This window comes from Montipora capricornis, chromosome 8 (assembly GCF_036669925.1).
Source record: "Montipora capricornis isolate CH-2021 chromosome 8, ASM3666992v2, whole genome shotgun sequence".
In the NCBI taxonomy this organism is placed as follows: domain Eukaryota; kingdom Metazoa; phylum Cnidaria; class Anthozoa; order Scleractinia; family Acroporidae; genus Montipora; species Montipora capricornis.
Window position 1 is genome coordinate 34,431,076 of NC_090890.1, and position 27,627 is coordinate 34,458,702.

At 39.1% G+C, this 27,627-nt stretch overlaps 1 pseudogene; it reads left to right on the top strand.

The window, feature by feature from the left end:
* On the top strand, positions 1-27,627 carry LOC138060223 (4-aminobutyrate aminotransferase, mitochondrial-like; annotated as a pseudogene).

Genomic DNA, 27,627 nt, shown 5'->3' on the forward strand with positions numbered 1-27,627 from the left:
TATCTTTTAAGTTACACAAGTAATATTTTTATACTTTCACAAGTACTCTTTTTTATATTTTGCCTTATTGATATATTTTTAAATTCCATCTTTTATTATTTTTTATTGTCCGAATTTTGAGCATTTTGCCCGAAAATTTCCGAGACTGGGGGGCTACAACCCCCCCCCCCCCCCCACCCCACCTCGTACGCCTATGATCCAACCCAATGAGGGAATGGCACACTGAAATTTCGCGCCTAAATTAAGGAGTTATTTGTCACCCATGATATTACAGTATTTATCACATATGGGTCAAAATTACTGAATGCTGTTTGGCTGAGACAGAGGGTATTTCATCTTAATCACATGATTACTTGATCCTGATTGGTTAACAGTTGCTTATCCAGAGCAAGTGAAGTTACAAGAGAATCTTCCTGCTTATTCTGACTCTGATTAAACTGCTTTTTGTCCACATATAAAATACATTTTAAGCGCTATCTCTGCTGTCAGCAACAATTTATCGAATTGAACTTTAACCGAATGTACGCGTGTTCAGTTCATTGTAATTTTTTTGTCGTGGCATTGAGCAGGCTTCCCTCAATAATTTTTCCCTTATGTGATAAAAATGTAACTGCAATTTGTGCCCATGTACAATAGTTATTAGGGATTAATTGCACTTGTCTTTTCAGAGTTTTTCAAATTGCCCTTGTCTCGAATTTTGTGAAATTTTTGAAACTTTAGACGAGTGAAATTAATCCTGTTGTTTGCTCAGTGTCCTAACCTATGAATGGCTGTGAGGCTGTCGATGACCTTGTATTGATACAGCCCCTACAGCTTTTATCATGTAAATTGTGTTGCTGTAATTCTAATTAGTCGGTATTAACAATACAAAATCATGAAGGTTTGTATGAAAACGGGGTCCATTGCAGCCTTGCCTCCATTCTTAGGGCCAGGTAACTTAGCTACAACTGTAAAATGGTCTATTGCCCTCAGGCCCATGCAATTACATATACTAATACATCCATGGAATTTGATCGTCTGGGTGAAATTACTACATGCATATATTTTACCAATTCTATGATGATAACTTTATTCTGTCCCAAAAATGCTTTTGTTGTTGCAATTGAAGAATTTAAATCAAGAGCTGGCATTGATAGCTGATCAATATTATTATTCACCTCTACTTAACCAAAAAATCAACTAGAGCTCCTTTTGCTTTGTATTTCAAAACTATTTTAATTTAACACTAAGTGACTGAAGGCTTAACCTTTGATTTAATTTATTTCACGTGGCTCCAAATTGCGACCAATACAGTCACATTTGCAACTGAATTTTTCTCCTCTGCGACTAAATTATCTGGAGAAGTTGCAAATTTGCGACTTGTTTTCACCTTCACTCTTTCAAAACAAAAAGGTTAGCAGTTGCCACTTTGCTGCTACTTTTGCTACGTGTAAACTAAATAAAGAAATGGCAAAATTATTTTGTTTATCACTGTGCATTTTCTCTCAATCTGAAGATAGCATAATTGTAGCATAATCGCTGCGATTGGCATTTTCAGCGTTTTTTTTACACACAAGTAGCAATTCGCATTTTCAGTATTGCAGGCTCATATTTTGTTTTCCTAAACGACTGACAACACAATGAAGCACGGCAATTTGCGACTAAAATTTGTGAAATCGCAACTAACTTTTTGTGTCTTGTTGCAATTTTGTGCCTGTATTTTTTTGTTAATTTTGAGCCCTGTTTTAACTGGAATTATTGGACCGCCAAGATGTCGACTTTAAAATCTTGAGATAGCTGGATCGAAGAGAAATTGACATCAAAGACTCAGTAGTTTAAGAATGCAATGTGTGTGTACACAGCTAAATAATATGTAGCAGAGGGAGTTTCGCACTTTCAGACTTTATACGTGTTTTGCATGTGTAATAAACTGCATTCATACACTGTGATTTTAATGGGCCTATGAAGTAAAAAATATCTTTGCTTATTTTAAACATCTTTCAAATTGATGAAGAATGGTGTTTTCTATGTTGGAATACTTTCGTTTGTTCCAGAGATATTCAAGTTTTTGTTATAAAATTGATGTCACAAACATTGCAAACGACTGTAATAAATCCCAAAATTGAGAATATCTCCGAAAATATTGGAGCGATGATATCTAAACTTTGCACCAGTAATGTACATCAGATTAGGCACAGAGTGACACCCATTAAGATGTTACCATGGCAACACTCTCGTTTCCAGTGACATTTTTTACAATGAACCAAATATTTCGGATTTTGAACAGATAAGTACAAGCAGATGGCCAGACTTGAAACGCAAGTGCTGCCCATAATGCTTTACAACTTTGTATCAGCTTAACGAGTGAACATGTCGTTTTACGACAATAAACGACAAAATCGATCCTGTGCTAAATAGACCCAGCAGCCAAATATGGTTGCCATGGCAACAGCAAGGAGGGTATCATTTTGTGCCTTATTCGACGTAGATCACAGCTACTAAGTTTGAGCAACACTCATCCAGTTTTTTCACAGATATTCTCAATTTTGTGATTTATTACAGTCTTTTGCAATGTTTGTGATATCATCGGTTTTTTAACAAAACCTTGAATATCTCTGGAACAAAAGAAGGTATTCCAAAATAAAAAACACCATTCTTCACCGACCTCGTTCCCAGAGTCTCTCGAGCGAGGAGAGACCCTGGTAGGGTCTGGTCACGTGCTTCCGTGACAATTGAAAACACTAGGGAGGGGTCCTCTCTAAACAAAAAAATTTGTCGCATTGAGCTATGTCGAATTCAAAGTGAGGCTAATAGCTTCGCGCTGCGACTCCTCCATTGCCCCCGATGTTTTACAGTAGCCTTCAGGCTGCAATTTCGCATAGTATTTATTCCAACGTTACTAAAAGTTAAACAAGTTATCTGCCTCTAGGCAATTTACCATGACCGTGATGTTGTCGCCGTGTTACCACTATTATCGCCGGACATAGCCGCAGAAGAACATATGTTCACGTACCGCAGCACGTGAAACTTGGTTTGTTTTGGTGACAACACATTCCGCACTCCCGTAGCCTCATTATAGACAAAATCCTTACTAAGCCGCCCCTCCCTTCATTGGATAAATTGTTATCTCCCAGATTCTGGGAGACACGTGACCAGACCTTACCACGGTCTCTCCTCGCGTGCCCCAGGCGTTAATATGCGAGACCCTGGGAACGAGGTTGATTCTTCACCATTTCAAAAGGTCTTTAAAATAAGCCAAAGATGTCTTTTGCTTCATAGGCACTTTAAGCTAGTGAATAATTGATGTCACTTTTCCCTAGATCCAACCCTCTGAGATCCAATTGGTGAGTTTCGAACATAAGTAATAGTAGATCGTGAAATCCAAAACTTGCACTTAAAGTAACCCTAAACCCTAACGCTAACTCACTCCCATGTTAAAGCAAACACAGGGTGTCATGAAAACTGAGACCTCAGGCCCCCGAAAAAGTCAAATTTTGTAAATATTTCTTTCCATTTCATGTACAAAAGCATTCTAAAGTATTTACTCTCATTCACATCTGTCAAAATATCCTTACAAAACTAAAAAAACTAACATCATCAGTTTCGCTTAAAATTTTAAACCTTAGACTTATACGTAGTGAATTGCAGAAGATCTCCTCACGCTTACCTGAAAATGTTAAGCAATATTATTGTCTGTTACAGACACCTGGAAGAACCCATCACCTTTGCAATGCTGGTGCAATGCCATCTCAAATTTTTGGGTGTTGGAAACTTTTCAGTTCTCTGCAAGAGACAATAAGTGCAAGGATCATGTCTCCATTTCATTGATAAGCTGCACTTCATATGATTATGTCTATTTATTTTGAACACTTAAACAAAGTAGTCTTTTGTAGAGAATTGTTTCAATGAGCAGAGTTGTTCTTCCAGTAATGCAAAAATCCTTAACTCCCAAAACAGCTCTAGATAGTTCTTTGTTTCCTTGGCAATCTGAAAATTCTGCCTGCTTATTAATAAGACTGAAAGCTCACTTGACAGAATTTATTTGAAGGGAGGGTCAAAATCTGGGGACAGAAGTATGTCAACTTGTTGGTGAAGTCGAAACTTTAAGGTCTGTCATGTAGTTATTTTCTCTGTAATGGCTGTCAGTAGTCACCTTGCAGTTACACATGTAAAATATCTTTGTCAACGAATTATAAGTGCAGTGGGTTGTGTTAACGTATATAGACAAGACTCTTTGATAGCCAATCTTTGAGTGGTCGCATACGAGAGCTTAAAAACAAGGGGAAAGTCCGGTTGGGTAATCCTAATGGTGGTAGAGGTTGCGTTAACAAATTTATAGCTTTTATTACATAATGCATTATGCCATGGTTTTGGCTGTAAATGGGACTACAGTTATTGGGTGCACCCTAGCACAAGGAAGGGTGGCAGCAACAGACCCTGTGAGTGACTGTATGGGGATGGCAGCAACATCCTGGTGATGCAACTAATGAGGGTGGCAGCAACACACCCTGAGCAATGAAGGGGGTGGTAGTGACACACCTGGCAATGCAACAAATGCGCATGCAGCGACACGTGTCAGTAGCATGTGCGCGAAGTGGCACTGATTGAGCATTCAGCTGATCGCTTATGAGAGTGGTCGCTTAGAGAGCTTCGACTGTAATCATGTGCGATATATGATTATTGTATCAAGTTACCTTAATTTGCTTGGCAGCAATAAAATTCACTGAAGGAACTTATCAGTAGGGTACTTTATTTTACCATAGTGTTACACCGACAGAAGACAGTCATGGTAGTACATCACTCCATGGATTCAGTTGTACAGGAATATGACAGACCAGTGGTGAAAACTCCAATTCCTGGTCCACGCTCCAAGGTACAACATTATGTTGGCCATTAGGGATACCATTATAATAAGTAATTTTTTAGAATTACTACCAAAAGGGCCACATAAGGGCCACATGTTAGAAAACTGTTTATTTAGGTTAATGTGTTATCCTTGTTAAATGAAGTATTGTATGGTATTGTAAAGGTGACTAGAACTTATTGACATTAGGGCCATTTATACGGGAGAAAATAAGACGCGTCTTAGATAAGACGCGAACTGCTCGTATAAATGGTACAAAACAAGCGTTCGGGTCTTATTTTAGACGCGACTTACATAAGACGCGTCTTATCTTGGAACAGAATTTTAGGCTGTTCTTATTTTGTCCTCGTCTTAAATAAGACGTGAACTTCCTCGTATAAATGGGTTTGCATCCTAAATAAGACGTGAACTATAAGTGCGCATGCCTGTCATATGCGTGTCATTTCGTTGACAAGTCACCCAGGCTAACAAAATGGCTTCCCAGTCAGCCTCAAAAACACCAACAAAACAGAGAAACTCGTGGACTTTGGTGGAGGAGAAAGAGTTCCTCATCCTTTGAACTACAAGTAACATGTCGTTATCGCACCAATCAGTCGATCGCTTTCTTCCGACTCGTCTCGGATTTCTGTTATATTCTTTGAAGGCAACGTCAAGTTTTTGAATTTTGTTCCACAGCACGGTCTTTACAAGAAAAGAGGACTTCTCAAAAGATAAAAAACATCTCTTAAGAATTCTCTTCCTTCTTAAAATGACGGCACGCTTTTGTTTCTTGCTACAGCGCGCCATCTTGGATCTTTACCAAAGTTATTGCTTTTAACGGCGTTGCTAATGGCAACTTCGCATGTAAATGAGGCTGTATCAAAACTAAGATGCGAACCTCACGCGAACCATTTATACGAGATTTCGCATCTTATTTAAGACGCGTCTTAGCTAAGACGCGTCTTATTTTCTCCCGTATAAATGGCCCTATTGACTTGCTTTAAAAGGTGGTTGGTATTTTTCCATTCAAAGGACCAGCATTTCATTTAAAAGCATGATACTTTTAATTATTAAATCCAGTGGACAGTACATTAATAATGATTCAGAACTAAAAGCAGAGGTGCAACTGTCTTCTTCCATGCAATTTACAGTCAATGTATTCCATGTTCATGTAGCCAAGACACAGTACCTCAATCGTTAGAATTTATTGTTCTAGACCCAATGTGATTCAAGTAGGTAAAAATTCACACACTTTTGCATACATGTACATGTATGCACCCTAGAAGCCAAATCTAACATTGAATGTTGGAATATAGTGTTGGTGAATGATGATCGCTTACTTTTACCCACAGGGATTGGATTCAAATGCACACAGTTAAATGGAATATCAGGCACTACCTGCTCACAATTTCATAAGACCTAGAAAGCCTGCACTCACATTTAGACACATACATTTATATGCACTTAACCTTTATTTCACACTAAATTGAAAGTTCCCCTCTGATAAAAAAATATCACTTTTTTTTTCTTCAGATTTTGAAAGTGTTTCCTTTTTTAACATCTGACTGGTAAAATTTTGAGCTTTGATTTTTATCCAAAAGCCGTTTACTTTGAGTGTAAGTTAGCCTGTGTACAGACCTCCCCTCCCCTCAAAAAAAAATCGGAGAGGAACGGTCTGTGATTTACCGTTGATAATCATGTTCCATACCACGTGATTTTTCCTGGAATGTGTAGAAAATGATTTGATTGGTTATTACCCATCCAACATTACATGATTGAAACAACGAGTTTTGATTGGCTGGTATTATTTCTCCACATCAACACCGTCACCGTGAGAGATTTTACGATGAGTTCGTTCGTGTGTACTTTGAGCACAGTACAAAATACGAATAAAAATCTTTTTGATTGTCAAAGAGGTTTTTCTTTTAAAGTACGAGCGGAATTGTTATCTATGGAGTGTAAAGTGGAAATCGATTCGACGGACATTTGTAGGAATTGTCAGCGCAAAAGAAACAAAAGTGATCTTCACGAGGTGAATATAGCACTATTCAAAAGATTGTCCACTCGAAAACCATTCTCAAGTACAATCTACAAAGCGTGATGCCATGGAAGATTTGAGAATGTACACACCGAGGAAAATAACAGCTCATCGGCAACGATCTGTCCTGTTTTGAAGATCAGAGCCGTACCTGGTTGGAAGACTTGCGAATATATCCTCTCCTTTCAGGAGTTCTTATATGCTATAAAGCCAAGGTATCTTAATACTATCGGGGACGCTCTTCGCTGCACGTTTGAAACCTACCTTTTCGACCCCCATTTTGAGAATTTAGCTCCAAACGAAATATGAGCCACGCAAATTTTGGTCAGCGTAGATTACTAAATAATGTGTGCAAAATTATTCCGGAACACGATTACTAACGGTAAATCACAGACCGTTCCTCTCCGTTTTTTTTTTTTTTTGAGGGGAGGGGTGGTCTTTACACAGGCTAAGTGTAAGTTTTATAAGATTTCTCGGTCTGCCATTACTCATGTTCAAAACTGACCAATTGGACCTCAGAGGGTTGGATTCAGGGGAAAGTGACATCAAAGGCACACTACCTTATAATTTCAGCGTGTGAATGCAGCTTATTGTAAATGCAAAATGCGAGTTTAAATGTCTGAAAGCCCAAAACTCCTGTGCTGCATATTAATTCTGTGGCGTACACACACATTGCATTCTTTAACTAGTGAGCCTTTGACATCGTTTTCTCCTCCATCCAGCTCTCTCAAGAACTTAAAGTTAGTAATGGCAGACCATTGACTAGGAAAATTCCAGTTAAAATAAACAGGTGTCTTTTTCAAGTCAAGGCTTAAAACTTTGGTCGTTTAGTGTTTGGTTATTAAACATACATGTAGTTTTGAAATCCAAAGGAAAATAAGAATTGAGTTTTTGGTCACAGGGGCACTTTAAGATTAGCTTTGGTAATTTGATATTCCTGAATAAAACTACTGATTGGAAATTCAGAGTAGATTCAGGCAGCAATGTAGTTCAGACAATGTGAGCCATGAAAATAAAAATACTAGACTAATTAAGTAATATCCAATCTCATTATTATTTATTTTATTGTAGGAGCTGCTCAATGAGTTGTCCCAAATTCAGGTAAGCTTTTTTTAAATTAAAAATTTAAGATGAAACAAATTATTAGGGTTAGGGTTATCGCGAATCATGTATTTTCAGTTTGACTGCATTACCAACCTACATTTTCTAACTGTAATGGTTTTTCTAACTGTAATGTAATTAAGAAAGTCATTATAAAGCTTTTTGGGTAATGCCCTCCCTCAGGGCCACAAAATATTAACATTAGCTTTGCACTCGAAAATCAATTTTATTTATTAACTGTGCACACTCAGTAAAATAATAATTATAATTGCAAAAAACCTCGGAAAATCTCTTCAAGGTTGCAAAGAAAGGTGCTCATGATGACTGCATGAGTAACTTAAATTTGCCAAAATTAGGTCTAAGAACGTCTGTGAAACTGTTCTGTGCATTTTTTAGTTACATGTACATCTCAAAGTGTTGGTTGATTTTCATGATCTACAGCTGACCAAAGGGATGTCTTATTTTGTTGATTATGAAAACAGTAAAGGGAACTACATTGTTGATGCAGATGGCAATGTCTTACTGGATGTTTTCCAGCAGATTGCATCGCTTCCTTTAGGTTTGTGGAAAAATATTTCTTTTACATGTTTTACTGTAGTCATCAAGTCCAGAATGTCAGAAATCACCTAGTATTCCTTGTCAGTCTGGTTAATCAGTCATTGTCCCATTAACCCTTTGACGCCTAAACTGGCCAGACTTAGTATTTTACTCTAACGCCAGACGATTTTACTCGTCAATGGGGAACCCCCAGGAGTCAATGGGTTATAAAGCTAGGGTTTTAGGATTTGGCTGACTTTTTTGGTTTTCTCGGAGGGAAAGAATCACGTTTAAAAGTACTTGTGAGCTGCCACTCTTGTTTGTTTGCTTTATTTTTATTTTGTTTTATTAGGGTAAATTTCCTCTGTGTGTTCAATATCATTTTTATTTTCAGGACTACAGTATGGTGTCCATGATCTGTGAGAAAAAAGGATAAACTTGAATATCTTACCTGAATCAAAACGCCACAAACTAAAATATTCCCTGAAGATAGCTTTTTCTTTTCTTGCGATAATGTTAAATTGGCATTAGTTCCAAACTGAAGTATTTCTCTTGAAATTCGAAAAAAGGTGAACGTAATTCCAAGCCCTTCGTCTGCAAATTTGGTCCTTGCTCCGCGAATCATGTAAGCAGCCCAAAAAAATACCTGTGAATCCCGATAATTTCTGTACGAACATGGCCAGTTATTTATTCTTTGTTATCCTTGATATATCTTAGCTACAGTCGTATTGGATGTCATTGTGAGTATAGAACCTGCTTTTTATTTTCAGTTGCGTGACCGTCTCCAAACACAAGCTCCATTATAAGACAGTATAGGTATTCCAGACATAAAAAAGAAGGTAACCTGTTCATAAACATGTGTAAAGAAGATTTTGAAAATACATGTACTCAGTTAAAGCAAAGACCTTTTCCATTTATCAAAGGTTTTGTTTATCTGCTTTGCAAGATTTAAGTTCTCTGGGGTTATAAGTGGTATACTAAGTCGCGGACTAAGGACCCCTATTCCAAAATTGTTGATATTCTGCATGAGTTGATAAAACAAAAGTTCAAAACTCTGCAGCAAATTCATTCCCAACCACAAAAATTAGTTTATCTGTAAATCTGTTCTGCAAAAAAACATGTGTCCCGTTGTGTTTTATCTTTACACAAGGCAAGTTAACATGACCATTTAAGTCAAGGAACCGCAAAAGTAGAGACTTTTTAAAAAGACAAATTCACATGCACAATCACCGATAGCAGGAAAGCCAAAATTTTGTCATGTGAAAGAAGAATAAGAAAGACATCATTGGACACATTTGTTTTTAGTGGTATTTTAGTTTACGAGGAAATATAGCATCATATACGGAAAAGTCACAGACCAAGGATCTCTCAGAACAAGGACACCATACTGTATTCAAATTCCATTTTATGAGAGAGGCTAACAACTAACTAACAACTGCCTGCAAAACACTACTGACCAGACTAGCTACTAGTCGTTAACTATGTTAAATTTCGTTTAACTATATTTAATTTAGTTGCAGCAAAGCTAAAATTGTGATTACGGCACTGAAAGAGCCATATAATATATTTGAAAGCTTGGATTTAAGTTTTCAAAAGCAGCTCAAGGCCTCACAGTTTATTTAGTTATCAGCAATACAATACCTTATCAATGGAGTGATAACTTAAATTCTAGACAAAACGTCACTTGATGCCCCAATCGTCCTCTAGTGATAAAGCGGCAAGAAGTAAACAATTTTATGGTAAATATTATAGCAGCAATAATTTCTCAACAACAGCATTGCAAAATTATTTGAATTTTTAAAGAGCACGTACATACCAGTCCTGATAAATGGTCCATTCAAACTGAAATGCAGTCGCATGAAAGACAAGAGTGTATGGGCGACTTTTCCCTAGGTCACAGTGATATTAAATTTATTTTGTTGATAGAAGCCATGAGCTTTTGAGAGTGCTATGAAATGCCTTATTGTTATTTTTTAGGTTATAATCACCCTGCTTTACTTAAAGTTATGCGAGATCCAAAGACTACAGTAAGAGTTTAATTTTTTTTAACTTTTTCATTCATGTAATAATTAAGAAGACTATTACATAAAGACCAGAATGTTACTTCAAGCTGTAGTTGAAGGTTGTGGAAGAATTGGTCCTGCGGTTATAATCAAATGTTGACATGTGTCAGATTGTTTATTTAATGGTAGATTGTATCAAGGGTTGTTTGGTATAAAATTAATAGTCCTGACAAGGAGTCCAGTGTCAGTGTTAAGCTTGGTGTGGGAAGCATGGTACTAGATTCAAGGATGCTAGGTTATGGTTAGGGCAGATATGTCCAGAAATGCAAGGTTCACTCAGATTTCAATAAGCATCACAAAGTGTCCGCTATTCTGTACTGGTATCACTTGTGTCTTGGAATACTGCAGACAATTAACAACATCACGAAGTGTCCCCAAATGCTGCTTTGATCCTCAAGTAAGGATAAACAGCTGCATTTACCCTGGCTGAGATAGCGCTATAACCTTTACGATCGGTGTTGGATGTCAAAATTGTGCATGTATCTACATGTAATTACCTGCATTTCTGGACACAAGTGCAGAAGTTAGGAAGCGGACTTCTACATTCAAACTTTCAATGAAAAAGGCTCAACTGCTTGGCATGCAGTATTGCTGCCTTCCTGTGGGGTTATTTCCCTTTATTTTGCTCCCTGGGTTGCAAATTGTTAAATTACCGGGTGCACATGTAAGAAAGGGTCTTGACAAACTGCGAGCCAGCAAACCATGCTAGTCACGCGAATCATGCATGTTGACTCACATTTAAGCTAGTCTAAGCACCCATTTCAAATAGAGGTGCCCTGCAAGCAGTTGGTTTCTCCTACGCTTACCGAGAGAGAAACCACTGCGAGCAACTGTTTGATTTTCCGTTGAGCCTGTGCAAAGTACGTCACACCCCACGTGATGTATTTGACATCACTTTGTCTTATTTTGCGGGAAATCACTACACAGCAGGCTCACCCAACAGCAGCAGTTACGTAGCTGAACACGTGGGCAAGCGCCAAAACAAGTTTGCTAACTCGTTTTATCGGTTAAAATTTTCCTTGGCGCTGGACAGCGGCTCGCAATCACTGTGGTTTCTCTCGTGGGAAGCATAGGAGAAATCAAATGCTTGCAGCGTATATAGAGGCTATAAAAGTATTTAAGTCTAAACACCAATTTTAAAATGGTTAGCTTTCAATAACTGCATGCCTCGACTGTTGACTTGCATGGCTCACAATTTGACTTGCATGGCTATTGTACAACCTCTGTAAGAGAGGGCAAGAGAGCTGACTGATCCACAACAAAATCCACTAATAAAAGGTTCAGCTTTCATTTTAATTCTCCAGCACCACATCAGCAGCCCTAAGTAAGGGACACCAGAACTGGCACCTCATTTCATTGGTAAGGAAGAGAGTGTCAATGCAAGATGCGGTTTTGATTTCGCATCACCCATTGCAAAACTGCAATTTGTCACTGAGAATCAACACACCACTATCAAATGTCTGTAAATAACAAATTCTTAGTGCATTAATCAATCCCTATTATGTTTCTATACAGTCATCCTTTGTCAACCGTGCAGCATTAGGACTGTTTCCACCAATATCATTCCTTCAAGATGTAGAAGAAGCTTTGATGAGTGTAAGTTTTTCTGTCCAAACCTGTACTTTTTTTAGTTTGATATTTGTTCTTGGAGCTTTCAGTTTTCATGTTCTTTCACTTTCAGCAATTTGAAATCCTTGATCTTCGGGGTATAATTAAGATAATGCCAGTACTAGCAGCAGTATTATAAGGCAGCTGCAAGAGCAGTACCAGTTGTAGCTGCTAACAGTAGGGGGCAGCTGCATGGAGTAAAGGCAACAGTTGGCTCTTTGGAAGTAGTAGCTAAGGGGTCTAAGAATCCTGTATCCCATTAATTTTTGGCCTAAATATCCTATATCCCATAATTCCTGTGGTCAATGTATCTCTATAATGCCAGTTCGGTTTAATAAATATCCTGTATCCTGTTAATTTTCCCCCAAAATATCCTGTATCCCTATAATTTCTTACCTGAATATCCCGTATCCTGATAACCCCTAGTATGGCCTTGTTGTTTCTATTTGCAAATTTAGTAGCATTGATAATAAGATATAACCTCTATAATTTTCTGTTTTTACAACAAGTAACTTCTAGTTAAATTACAGATTTATCTTTCTGGTAATGTCTCGCCATTTTCCAAAGTTTACCCGTAGATGTAGTTCACCGTAATTGGACAATTTGTGTTAACTGTTTATGCATCCCATGAATATGCCCTTATACACTGTAGGTGTCTTGTTATTATTATTGATGTTTTACTTTATTGGTAAGGTGGCTCCACCAGGATTGTCAGAGGTTACAACAATGTCTTGTGGGACATGCTCAGTTGAGAACGCCTTTAAGTTGGCATTCATACATTACAAGGTAATTGCATTTCCCAGTGCCTGATGGGTGTAAATCATTGATGCTTAAATGCTTTGTTAGCTTTTTTGACAATCACAGTGTCACTTCATAAATTATTAGGGTACCCTAACCCTAACCCTAACCCTCTTTTTATGTTGAAAACGAGAGCATTTGTAGAGAAAAGCCTAAAAGATGTGTGTATTGCCTTGCTCAATAATTTGGCAATAATGAAAAGAGAAGATGTACTTAATAGAAGTCAGAGAACTAAAATTTGACAAACTTCTTGGATCCATGGAGATTTCTGGGAAATTCTTTACAGTATTGAATTGTCCCTTTGATTCTTTGACTGCAGGGGCGCCATTGGCTGCCGGATCTGCTTGTATTAGCTCTGTCACTTTGTTGTAATACTTCTTGTTTATTTGTACTTGTTACGGGCTAAAATGTGGCTCACCAACTTTCTATTTGGATCATGTCTCCTGGTACAGTCCATGATTGATCCTTTCTACGACCTCGTTAAATTATGGCATTGGATTCCTCAACCAGGTCATGATGCGAACCGCCATCTTGAATTGATCAGATCAGCCACTACTCAAAACCGGCCAATTACATTATACTCCAGTGATGACCTACGCCGTATACGAAGAACTCAACAAAAAGAGCGGCTTTCTCCCGAGACATGGAAACTGATCGGCGAACTAGGGATTAGAAAAAGATATCGCTCAAAGAGAGGGGGAACACACAATCCCAGAACACCCACGCCATCTTGTCCTGACTTAATTGTGCAGTGATAATAATGTCGAACGTGTTGTTCTGGACTCAAGCATTCCTAACGAGTTGAAATGGTTCCCAGACATGATACTAGCAAACGTGCGTTCCTTAAAACCTAAAATAGACGAACTCCAGGTTGTTGTTGATCTGAATAATGCTGGTGTTGTGTGCATTACGGAGACCTGGCTTTGCCCCTCAATCCCGGATGAAGCTGTCAGCCTCGGTGGTTTTTGCTTATTCAGGAGAGATAGACTTTCGTCGAGTGGCAGTGGCGGTGTTGCTGTTTATGTCAGCTTCCGCACTGCCTGCCATAGGATATCAGAGTATGAGATCCCTGAAGTCGAATCTCTCTGGCTGACGATAAGACCGTACCGTCTTCCTCGATCAGTATCGATCATACTACTGGGAATTATTTACCATCCGCGGGACAAAGGCTCGGCCGATAACTTAATCTTGATTGAGCACATGAAGCGAAACACCGAAGCTTTCCTATGCAATCACCCGGACGGCCTTGTCGTAATTTGTGGAGATTTCAACCCGCCAAGCACTGGCATCACTGAGAAACAAGTGAAACGTGCCACTGGTCTCACGCAACTAGTCAAGATTTTGACTAGAGACACAGCATCGCTAGAATGGTGCCTTACTGAAAAACCGAAATTGTTTGCTTCCCCTACTCAAATCCCGAAACTGGGTCGCAGTGACCACTATGCGATGTTGATCAAACCTGAAACCATTGTGCACCAGCGTGCTCGTCTGAAACAACATTTGTACACAAGAGACCAACGTCCTAGTAGAATCAATGAGTTTGGGCGATGGATAACACAATATGAATGGTCTGAGGTCTTGAATCTTAATAATGTTCAAGATAAATATGATCTGTTTTCCTCCATAATTACACATGCAGTCAACCGTTATTTTCCACTGAAAGGTGTCAGGTCCTGCACAAGTGACAAACCCTGGATAACACCTAAGCTGAAAGGGCTCATTGAGAAGCGACAAAAGGCCCTAACTGTGCACGGGAAGGATTCGCAGGTATATAAACACTGGCGCGCAAAAGTGCAATATGATTGCGAGATCTGTAAACGGATACTACAATAACAAGGTAGCAGCACTGAAAGATACGAATGTTCAACGGTGGTGGAAAGAAGTAAAAGGGATTGCACAACGAAAGGACTCGCATGACTGGTTTTATCAGATGTTGAATGATACCATAACCTCCCCGGCTGTACTTGGTCAGCTCTTCAACACATTCTTGACTAATCTTACTGCACACTTCACTCCCCTGGGGACGAGCCCTACGACCAGTGTACTTGATGTCCCAAGGGAATTCCTAGTGGACACTAGAAAGACCTTTAGAGCCCTGAGCCAAGTAAGTTAAACAAGTCTCCTGGACCGGATCTTGTTCCCAACAAGATCTGGAAGGAGTTTGCCTGGGAACTAGCACCTGTCCTTTCGGATATTTACAACACCTCCCTGAGACAGGACGTGGTTCCATCACAACTCAAAGAGTCACAAGTTAGGCCCTGCCTCAAGTGCACACCACCAAAAATTATTAAGAATGATCTCAGACCAATAACTCTTACCTGTCAAGTTGCTAAATTGATGGAGGGCGTTACATTAGATTCAGTATACAACCAAATTATTGATCAATTGGACGATAAGCAATTTTTCTCTTCCTGGGAAATCTTGCTCACATGCCATAGTATACTTACCACATCATATCTTAGCCTCACTAGACAAGGGTGATTGTTTTGTACGTATCTTGTTTACTGATTTCAGCAAGGGATTTGACCTCGTGGACCACAATGTCCTAGTACGAGAGATGTGTTATCTAGGTGTCCACGAGGTCCAAGTTAGATGGGTGGGGTCCTTCTTGACAGCCAGGTCTCAGAGGGTATCTGGGTAACACAATCTTCCCTGCAGTGACACCACGGGGCGGTATCCCACAGGGAACTAAACTTGCTCCTCTGCTTTTCGCTGTCCTGGTTAATAACCTAGCCAGACAGTGGAACCTAAGAGCTAAATATGTAGATGATTTAACAATAGTTTAGGTAATTCCGAGAATTTCAATGAGCATGCTCCCCGTTATAGCTAATTCTATCAGCACGTTTGCATCACAACATGGTATGCGGCTAAATGGCGCAAAGTGCAAGGACATGCTCATTGACTTCCTCAAATATAAACCCTTTTCTATACTCCCGATATACATAGATGGCTCGCCCATAGATCAAGTTAATACCCACAAGGTTCTAGGAGTTTATATCACATCGGACCTAACCTCGGGTCACCACTGTGACTATATTGTAAAACGCGCGCGCAAGCGGTTATATGCCTTGAGGGTCCTAAAAAAAACAGGACTGCCTGCTCAAGATATCATTCAAGTTTATTGTAGCTTAGTAAGGTCCGTATTAGAATATGCAGCCCCAGTCTCGGCTGGCTTGCCATCCTATTTAGGTGACCTCGTGGAATCTGTTCAAAAAGAAGCACTGAGAATCATTTTCCCGGACCTGAATTACTGCCAGGCGCTGGTTCGAGCGGGTCTGCAGACGCTGTCAGAGCGCCGCAACCAGACCTGTGTACGCTTTATCCAGGATCTACCTGTATCACCCTTCCCGTGTCTGGCAAGCCTGCTTCCCGAACGAACAAGCGTCAACCATGGATTTGGTCTTCGGTCAGGTTCTAGTAGACAGGTCACAAATATCAACAGACTCCAGCGTACAGACAGGTTCATTACTTTCAAGTACACGTAGCACTGCATTGTATTATATTTTGTTTTAGCTTTGCTGACCCCTCTTGTAATTTAGCTTAATGCTACAAGAAGAGTGATTAAACATATCTATCTATCTATCTATTGTACATAGGCCACCTGGAAGATTTTCCTTTTTACAAGCCGAGTGGTTAAAATCTCATTACAGAGGTTTGGCCACATGCATGCATTGGGCTTTCAGACCTTGTGTTTTCCAAACTTAATAAGCTGTATTTAAACACTACAATAATCCATCTGCCTTAAAGCTATAATGAACATGAATACTGTTAAATTGTACGGGGAGCTAACTAGAAAACCTAGGATGGCCCAAACATTACAAGGTATACAATATGGAATTAACTTATCATGCAGTTACAATAAACACTAAAGCAAGTAAACTACATGATTGCTTTTCAGTCAAAGCATCGTGGTAGTGCTGATCCTACACAAGAAGAGTTAGACAGTTGCATGCTCAGTCAGGTGAAGCTTGAATATCATTCTTCAAATTTTAAATTAATGATGTGTTAAGAACAGGTGGGCTTAATTGGTGTTCCTGGTCGAAATATTGCTATGGATTGTGTTAAAAATCTTCAACTCACTTTTTGAAATTATGTAAAAGTTGACATATGACATGACATTTTCTTTACGCAAATTACAAGCCATTATGCCAATCTGTTTAGCTACATGTAACATTTCCTCTAATGAGCAATGTGTCACAAAAAGTATTAAATATGCTGAAGTTGCAGTCAGGAGTTTGCCATAATATGCAAACAGGCAGAGCACTTGCCACAAGATTACTATTACCATAACATAGAAGAGCTGTCTGTGTTTGCGACAGCAATTCTAAAATAGCTCCACACGCAAACCAATTTGACCATAATTATTTTGACCACCCCATTATTGTTGGCAAGTCAGCTGAATATCACAGAATATCAGAGACTTTTCCTGGAGGCTTGGCATTCAAAGAGAGACCAGAATGCGGAGAATGAACATATAGAAATCCCTGACATTTATGTTTCAGTTGCATAATGTTCGTCATCTTGTGCATTGATCATGTATACTTGTGGTCCCACGCTAATGCAAATGTGAACCATTGAAATAAACCGTGGCTTTTTGTCAAATTCAAAGTGAAGGTGGCTGAAGGTTTTCAGTTGAAGTGTCTTTTAAAACGTTTTTAGTGAACATCGTTTGACGTTCAAAAAAGTCAGTGTCAAAAATTTCTTACGAGTATGTAATTACATATAGAATTGCTCCATCCTTTTTTTAATCTGACAAGTTGTGGCTCTCCTCATGATGAACAACCGTTATCAATGCATTGTGGTAAATGATTAAAAAGCTTCCTCTGCGTGGGTTTTGTTGCGGGAAAGTTTTGTTTCTTGGCAGTACATAAAAGTGTGTTGATATGGATAAAAATAAAAATGTGTACTTTCTGTTTTTTATACCAGTCTCCTGGAACACCTTCTTTGGCAATTTTAGGATTTCATAAAGGATTCCATGGCCGTACCATGGGTAAGATTGCAGCATGTCTATTCTGGGGTTGGGGGTAGGGGGTGATGGGTCGAGGGTGAGGGGTAGAGGGTGAGGGGTACAGGGTGGCAAGTAGGAGCTGAAGGGTATTGTTACTCAAACAATGCAAACGTTTACAAAAATGCTAACCTTAGGCCTAAACATTATCTAAAGCATAGTGTTTAGGTTCAAGGTTAGCATTTTTGTAAAGGTTTTGGTTTTTTCAGCTATGGTACCTTTCATCCTCTACCCCTCACCCCTATCCCTCACCCCCAGAATAGTCATGCCAGTAAGAAAATTTATGTTTTGTTGAGAGAAGGGAATTATTGGTGATTAAGGAAGGTAAACTCATCAATTCTATCCAAACTTAAGTTTGGTTTCATTACAAGTAGTGACAATAAAAATGTGACTTTTAAACTGCCACAAAGTTACAGTGTTTTTGTTGTGTGATGGGCAAACATTTTTACTGAAACAAAAGAAAATGTTTGCATAAGAACAAAGGTAAGTCCCTGTTGGATTAGCTTGGAGTATCAACATGGCCACCTCTTCAGCACTGGGCCATTGATCAAACAACTGTAAATGGCCTGATGAAATGAGCAATAAAATATAAAGAACATCTAAGCTGTGTATTAAATTACGATTGCATGTACAGCTATATGTTCACTATTCCTGATGTATGATCCTGATTCTAGGTCAAGAATTAATTCTCTTAGTATTAAAACTAGATAATGATTATAGTGTAATAATATTAAAGAATGGCTTGTATACCTCATTTGACACTGTTTGATCATCCAAGTGTTTTCGTTGGCTAATGTTTGGTAACCTGAGATGAATTCATCTGCAGAGTACAATGCTATTGAAAGTGTCGTCATTGGATGTCATAAGTACTCCTGGCTAATTAAGTTGTTTAAGTATGATTGGTGCTATTCTTAGTTTATTGGCTGGTTGCCAGTAATACAGTATGAATGCTAATATTTAATTAGCTTTAATGACACCATTAATTTTTGTGTCCCCAATTAGTGTCATAAGGCATTAAAACACCTAGACACATAAATAAAGATGGATTGATTGATTTGATAACACTGTTTTTAATAACGTAGTAGTTCATGTCCAAAACCTTGACCAGACAACTAAGTGACCACAGTACCTAACCCTTTCACCCCTGAAGCCTCTCCCATCAATGAATAACATTTTCTGGCATCGCACCGAGTGAAATTTGTTAAGGGTTAATGTTCATGGCTTTCACAGGACATCACATTGGCTTTGTTTGTGCCCTTAACAAAGACATTGTTAATGTTGATATAGACTATTTTTGTATTTTGCATTTTGTGTGATTTTGTACGTAACAAATTTTGAAAATTGTAACTGCACGCGTTGACGAAAATTGGGGCCCCTTTCAGAGTGGCTATTTTGGCAAATTTTGCGAAAATGGCATACAATCGCCAAACTTTGACTAATGTTCCTATGAGGTAACTAAGGAGCGCCTTTCAGAGTGGCAATTTTGGCGGTTTGGGAAATTTGGCGAATATCGCGAAGAATAGCCAAATGGGACCCTTTTGAGAGCGGCGATCTTGGCGAAAATGAAGAATTTGGGGAATCGTTGAAGTGTTAACAATGGTTAAAATGAGATGATGGGAACAACATGGAGTTTTCATAAAACAATTATTCTTGAACAAAAGACTTTCTTTTAATTTAGATGTTTTTGTATGTTTTTCAAGTTTAGTTTCGTCGCCTTCACCTTTATTACCGCCTAGGTTTTTCCGTTTCATCATAGCACCTGGTTTCCCTTTGGAAGCTTTAATTTCAATCATTTTTCCATATGCACCCTTTCCAAAACCTCGTTTGGAATTGGAATTAGTTTTCGACACCATTTTCGTTTTTAAGCTAGGATTTGCATAGGTTTGGTGGTCAGATTTTTCGGGTGAAGCGTAACAGTTAAAGCTAAAGTTCGAGTGTAAAGCAAAGTTTTAGTATCGTTTTCGTATCGAGTTTTTGGCGTTCCTTCCTGCCAATTCTACTCGGGCTTGCTGGATATAAAATGATTCTAACCAACTTGCCGTTATGCACCTCGTTGGTTATCTGTCACTTCATATCCAACGTGCCCTCATAGAATAATTGTAAAGTAGACGCATTTTCTTTGTTTTAACGGCGCCCCAACTTGCACAACCCAGGCTTCTCGATGCACTGCCATAATCTGAGACATGTTGTTTTCGGAATAAAACATACGTGTATTATATCTTCTGTATATAAGATGCAATACGAGCTGGATTTTGCCAGGGTTGAGACATGTTTCAAGAAGGTGACATAGATACACCGTATCACTGTAACCGGGCAATAATTCATTGAAGTTTACATAGAGTACAGAGAATTAATTCAGCCGTTTCAAGATGGCAATTACAAAAACAAAATGTGGAATATGAACGATTTATACTGCCTTAACTGGAGAACGACACATTCAGGCATGATATCTTTTGCATATATTTGGTTGATGGAATGAGATATGACATGGATTTTGTCAGGATTGTGGCAAGGAAACTGTACTGTTATGTGGATAACATGGAGTTGGAGCTTGCCTTGTTATAGTTACAGTGTATATTGAGGCTACCTGAATGGTGTGAGATTGCTCTGGTTGGGTTTCAAGGAAATTATTTGCCCTATTTGCGTGATCCTTTGAATGGGAAAACATTCATGAAACACCAAAATGGTTTATTATTTCAGCGCACAATTTTGGTTAATGAATCGACTTTGAGATACTTCAAAATGATAGTAACAATCACAAAATGTTTATTTACTCTTTGCAATACATGGAGCAAAGACAAAATAAAATAATTTGTGTTGTTTTCTAATACTAAGATGGTACATGTATTTGATAAGCTGACGTGTTGCCTCCACATTGAGCATTAATGCACTGTCTATACAAAGTATAGTATGAATTTTCCATGTAGCACAAGGAGCATTTCTTGCATTGTGATTTAAATATTGGTCAACAGGTTAAGGGTTTTTGCCATTGCTGGCATGTTTCCACCAATTCTGCGATTTTTGCCATTTTCGTTCAAATCGCTACTCTGCCACTAAACAAGGAGTGCCTGTTGTAATGTCATTGAAATTTTAGCCAAACTTAGGCGAATTTTGCGAATTGTTGCCATTTTCGCCATTGCGGGAATTTCTGGACATAAGTGGAGTTCGAAGTATGCTTAGATCTGGTAGGGAAAGCTTGATCATGTGAACATTGAAACTTGATGAGTTAGGGTTAGATTAGGGTTGAACTTGATGGGTAATCTAGTAATTTTGTTTCTTGTGGCAAAACGTCTTTGTGAAGTCAGCTTTGAAGTCCAATCATCTTGTTCAGCACTACCGATTTTTTATGCTCTGTTGTTGTTTTTACAGGATCTCTTTCTACAACACGGTCAAAAGCCGTGGCAAGAGTTGATATACCTGTATTTGATTGGCCGGTGGCACCATTTCCATATTTAAAGTATCCACTGGACAAACATCATAAAGAAAATAGAGCTGAAGAAGAAAGATGTCTTGAACTGGTAACTGAGTACAGCAAGAATCTCAAAAGTGTGACATTAACTTTTAATTAACCTTCTTTAGTGTGCTCTCGCCGTTCATTAAGAGGCAAATCAGCCATTCTTGACTTGGGGTCCTTGATGTTACAATTATATAGGTTTTGTTGCACTAAAGTGTTGTATGGACTTGTACCCATGATGTCATCAATTGTGTAAGAGTGAGTGAGTGAGAGTGATTGTAAGAGTATGCAACAGTAGGCCTCTGGGGCATTCTTGAATCCCTTGAAAAATCTTTTAGTGAGGTAGTCTTAGCGACAATGGGCAACTTTCACGATGGCGTCATTTGACTACAACTACCAGAATTCAGTTTGTTCTTTTCTTATTTGAATTTTGTATCCCCAGTGGGGTAAAAATAACACTAGCTCTAATTAGCGTGAGACAAGCAAAACCTAAAGGATTCTGGTGCTTGTAGTCAAATGGCGTCATCATGCAAATGTCCTATTCAAAAAGGTTTCACGGTTTTATTTTCACAACTTCGTGAGAGTGATAAGTTAAAATAAGACGAGCTTTGACTGTCAAAGAGGGAAACTATAAATAAACAGTGGTCATCATTCAAATGATATATATATATATATATCTACTTTTACGCTTCAGACCACCCAAGCCATTATGGATAGCAACCCCTCTGGAAAACCTGTTGCAGGAATCATTATAGAACCTATTCAGGCAGAGTGAGGTGAGATAAGAGGCAGTGTGTTGCGCTCATTTAATTTCAAAGTAGTTAAAAGCTGGTTGTCTCAGCGCAGTATTAGGAGCCAGTTTGGTTTCGTAACTTCAAGCAAAGTTCATCACACTTAGCTAAAACCACGTGAATGCTTTTTCACTTGACTATCTCAATTTATTTCGTCCAGGCTTTGATAAGGTTGTCCTAGTGAGATATGAAAAAAAAGTACTAGTAAAAGAAAAAACATCCCATCCCCAAAATCTTGAAAACGTGAGAGGTCGTTGTTGGTCACTACCCGCTGACTGTGTCACCTCAAACAGCGTATTTACAAATTGACTGCCATTAAGAGATTTTTTATTGAATTTAGTGCAGCCCTACCAGACAGATGTCTCGGCTTAAAATTCAAGTTACACATTTGTAAAAGTTAGGCGTATTGATGTTATGTAATGATGCAGCTGCACAAGTTTACAAGACACTCACAAACCTCATTGCTCTTTTTATATCACTGCAGAGCAAAGTTGTTCTTTCAAATGTTGGAGATGTTCTCCTGACTTTTAAACTATGTACTCAACAGGTGATAACCATGCAAGTGTGGACTTTTTTAAATCTCTACGAAAGATTTCTAAAGAGGTAGGTACTCAGTCTATGTCATGACGTTTTCATCGCAGTTTGATAACATTTTCCTTTTGCATTCCACGTTCCTCTTCGAAAACCTAAACTTGCTACCTTTTATATTTCATGTGACCATTTTTGTCGCAACAAAAGTTACATTGTATCAATAATAATCCTAACCATCCAACTCTTAAGTTTTAAGACGCAACTTCATTTACATGTAGTTATGTTTGCGTCGTGCGTCAAAAACATCTTCAAGAGTTAAAATTGGATCATTTTACACTGAATTCATTGCCTGTCTTCCCATTGGCCAATGAATTCTGGAAAGCTGTGCGTTGTGTAAATAGGTGTAGGAATTTTCCCTCAGTTGATTGTTAGTATTAATCACATGTTGCAGCTTTGCGTGCAAACAGCAACAGCAACATGGCTAGTCAGTTATCTTCTCAAAGTTTTCATAAGACAAAGCGTACTACAAACTGTGTGGACAATAACATGATATTATTCTCGGTAACTTAGCTTGACAATGACTAACCGGACCATCACATTGTTTATTATCACATGCATTTAGTTTCAACAACACTGTCGATAGGATGACCTTGTAAATACACCGGAGAAACACTGGACTATAACTGTATTTGATGCCCGTACAATCACAGCTAGTCATAAGTCGTTGGAACACCCAGCCCTTTCCCCGTGCAATGTTGGATAGCGCAATGCACCCAAACATTGTAACTGTTTAGTACGTTTTAGTTTCTAAACAACATTCAAAAGGTGGGAAAGGGAGGGACGCTCGATTCATTTCGTCAGTGTACCAACAATGTGTCAGTGATTGTAGCTGCTTATAACCAAAAGCTATCCTTGTAAACTACAGTTCGATCCACCGCGCACCGGTAGCTCAGTTGGTTGAGCACCGGGATGTCACGCGGGAGGTCGTGAGTTCAACTCTAGCCGGACCAAGACTCAGGGTCTTTAAATAACTGAGGAGAAAGTGCTGCCTTTCAGTAATTACATCTGCAAATGGTTAGACTCTCTAGTCCTCTCGGATAAGGACGATAAACCGTAGGCCCCGTCTCACAACCCTTCAATGTTCATAATCCTGTGGGACGTAAAAGAACCCACACACTTGTCGCAAAGAGTAGGGCATGTAGTTCCAGGTGTTGTGGTCTGTGCTGTATCATGGTTGGGAGGGTAAAAGGGCGCACTTAATTTGGAGCCTCGCTCTGTTGTGCGACCCCCACCACAGCCTGTTTCTGTGTTGTGGTGAAAGCGATTAAATTAAATAAATAAAAATAAAATAAATGACAGCTTTTCATTTTTGTCAGGTATGAACGTGATACAAAAGGTGATAATTACTAGAATTATTCTGTTCGCAGTTAGATGTACTATTAATTGTGGATGAAGTGCAAACAGGCTGTGGTAGTACTGGGAAATTCTGGTGAGTGACGAGTTATCATTCTCGTGTCGTCTCATCCGAATTCATAAATATATCGTCGAAAAAATAGGCAATTGTGCGCCTTTTTCGGTAAAATATTTGGCCCACCGAGTATTCTCGATTTTGGTTGGAAAGGAACGTGTAAACTCGTTTATGTTAATTACTTGACCGTAATTAAATTGTTAAGAAAGCTACCGAAGGAATGAAAAGACTTATGTAACAGTTAAAGTTTTGTATAAAGTTGGAAAATGGTTATTTTATACCCAAAAGATGTACTAAAATCTCACAACCCCCCCCCCCCCCCCTCTCTCTCTCTCTCTCTCGCACCTCATGGTATTATGAGTTATGACTCCTTGTTTGTCTAGTTGAATTTGTGGCCCGTTATATACTCATACGAACAAGTCAAACTTTCTGGCAGGGCTCATGAGCACTGGAATCTTGATGATCCTCCAGATATTGTGACCTTCTCGAAGAAGATGCTGATTGGGGGTTTCTACCACAAACCAGAAATTCGTGTACAGCAGGTGAGTAAGCGATAGCAGCATGGGATGGATAAATTAGGTGCTTTGACCTGTCCAGCTGAGATCAGTTCCTTGTGCTGCTGCGAGTCTCAGGTTTGGCTGAGTTTGTTGGGTCTTTTCTCGTTACCAGGTTTTCCCCAGGGTATTTCGGTTTTACCCTATCGTCCTGAAGTTGAAGAATCAAACATCGAAGGGGCAAGTTTGAATCAAAACAAAGCCGATTAAGTCCAATTGCGGCAAAACCGAAAAGGTTACCGGAGAAAAACTTCTCTAATGCCCAAGGTGATTTTACAGAATATGGGAATGAAACTGTATTTGTCCAGCTCCGTCAGAATTTCCTGTTGTATATTTCCTGAAGGTTTCACCTTTTTAATATGTAACAACCTCAACCCTCATATGACGTTCGGCCCGGGAATCAAACCCAAGCCAATTTGGTCTAATCCTAACCCTAACCCTAAACCTGGAAGGAGAGGGCTCTCACCATTTCGCTAACTCATACTACCCCGTTGTTGTCATAAACCAACGCTTGTATTAACTTCGTTACTATGATTTTATCATTTATTGTGGTATTCCCTCGGTTTTATGTGCGAACCATTGGTGATTTGATTGCAGTTGTCACTGCGGTATTTTTGGCAGCTCTCCGCCACTGCAAGTCGCATCTAAAGAAAGGCTAAAGGCTATGCTTTGGTGCAAATCCTGGCAATTTGGCGTCGACGATTTATGCTCAAATGACCGCTAATTTTCTCACGGGAACAATCGGACATAAGTCTTCTGACAGCTATCAATGTTCTTGTATGGAAGATTATTCGTTGCTCTTTCGGCGGGGATAATTTGTTCTCGTTTTGAAACTGAAATAAAAGCTCACCTTTTGAGATCAAACACAAGACAAGGTCCAATTACCTTAATATAAAAGTGATTTTCATTATTTCATAGCCAATGCGCATTTTTAACACGTGGATGGGTGACCAAAGTAAGCTACTTCTTCTGAAAGAAGTCGTAAAAGTTATCCAAGAAGAAGGCTTGCTGCACAAAGTAAAAGAGGCTGGTCAAGTATTGCTCATTGGTTTGGAAATTATTCAGGTACTATCTTTGATTTCCTTTGTCGGTTTGATTTTCATGTTAGTCTTAACCCCTGCCAATTGGAAAGATCGGTCGGATGCTTCAATCATTGCTGTACATGTACCCCTGGTGAACTCAGTGAACTAACCCTAACCCTAACTCTTAAGTGTCAAGTCGTCTTGCGCTGGGGGACTGACTGAGTTCACTGAACTTAGAAAAAAATCAAACGTTGGTTTGTGGAGAGAGGGAAACCTCCCGGAGCAGAGTAGAGAACCAACAAACACAACCCACAAATGACGCCGAGTCAGGGAATCGAACGAGGGCCACATTGGTAGGAGGTGAAGGCTCTCGTGGGGCTCTCAGCACTGCACCAGCCCTGCTTTGGGGATAGTCATAAAATCAATGCTTTGCCTAAAATACACGAACCTGAAACACATGGTTGCAAGTGACCCCAATATGGAGGAATTGGAATAAAGGCCTCAGCTGCTTTGTACATTTGCTGATTCACAAAGGCCTGTCCAAGTTATGGTACATCTGATTTATTCTGTAGGATAAATATCCCGGCTTATTTTCTCGCGCTCGAGGCGAAGGAACGTTCTGCGCGATTGACTGTCATAATCCAGAATCCAGGATGGAGTTTCTTTCAAGAATGAGATCCATGGGTAAGTGAGTGAGCAAGTTAATCGGTCGGATATATGTACGAGCGATTGTTCGAAGTTTACAGTAAAGACAAACCTCAGTCAGTCTTTCATTCCCGTGTTGCACCGTCGTTATTATCCGAACCAGTTGTAACGTGCCAAGCAAGAATTACAATGCGATCGAATTGTCATAAATTACGTTGCCGCATGGTCACAAGTTGTTTTTGCAAAAAGAGCGAGTTTCAATCGAGTGTCGTAAAACCAAAAGCAAAGTTATTACTTTGGCCAATCAAAAAGGACGGAGACAATCCAGTAAACCAATCAAAACTCGAAGTAATTACACATAGCCGACACAAAGCGCGCAAGCCACGATTGGTTTTGGTTTCACTTCTGACTGGTTGTAAAAATGGCGCGAGAACTTTGAACCAATCACTGAGTGAAGTTATATAAAACCAATGCAATAGACCATTTTCGAATTCTTACGGCTGGACTGGATCTATCATGAAATGGAGGCTAATGCGGGTAAATCTTTTCACACACAAATTAATTTGCCCGCATTAGCTTCCATTTCATGCTAGATCCAGTCCAGCCGTGAGAATTCGAAAGTGGTCTATTCGCTAGTTACTTTCGACACTCAATTAAAAACCGCTCAATGAAACCAACTGCACGTGATTTGACTGGTTGAGGGTGGTACTGTATAGAAAATTCGACATCGACGCTTCTAATGGTCTCTATTTTGTCAAAAGACAAGATGCGTATCGCTGCTGCACCAGAGCAAAAACTAAGGATATGCAATATGCAACAGGAAACTAGCATTTAAAAGGAATCACTTGATTGCTGTATAAAAAGTCTATGCTGATATTGCCAGTACTGGATCTCTTAATTTATCTTTTTTTTTCTAGGAGTGGAGTTGGGAGGTTCAGGGACACACAGCGTCCGCTTCAGACCGTCTCTTACATTCTCACCTAAAGATGCAAACGTTTTGCTTGAAGTTATGGAGAAAGTAGCGTCCGCTATGGCTTGACACCGTTGAAATCTAGCAGTAGTTACCGACATAAAAAATGGGAAGTGATTTTTCAAGAGATTCCTGTAGTAGTGGAAGTGGCTTTACTCTTACGTGGGCTTAACATGCATTTATTTTTACTGATCGTTTTATTCAATCAAATCTTAACTGT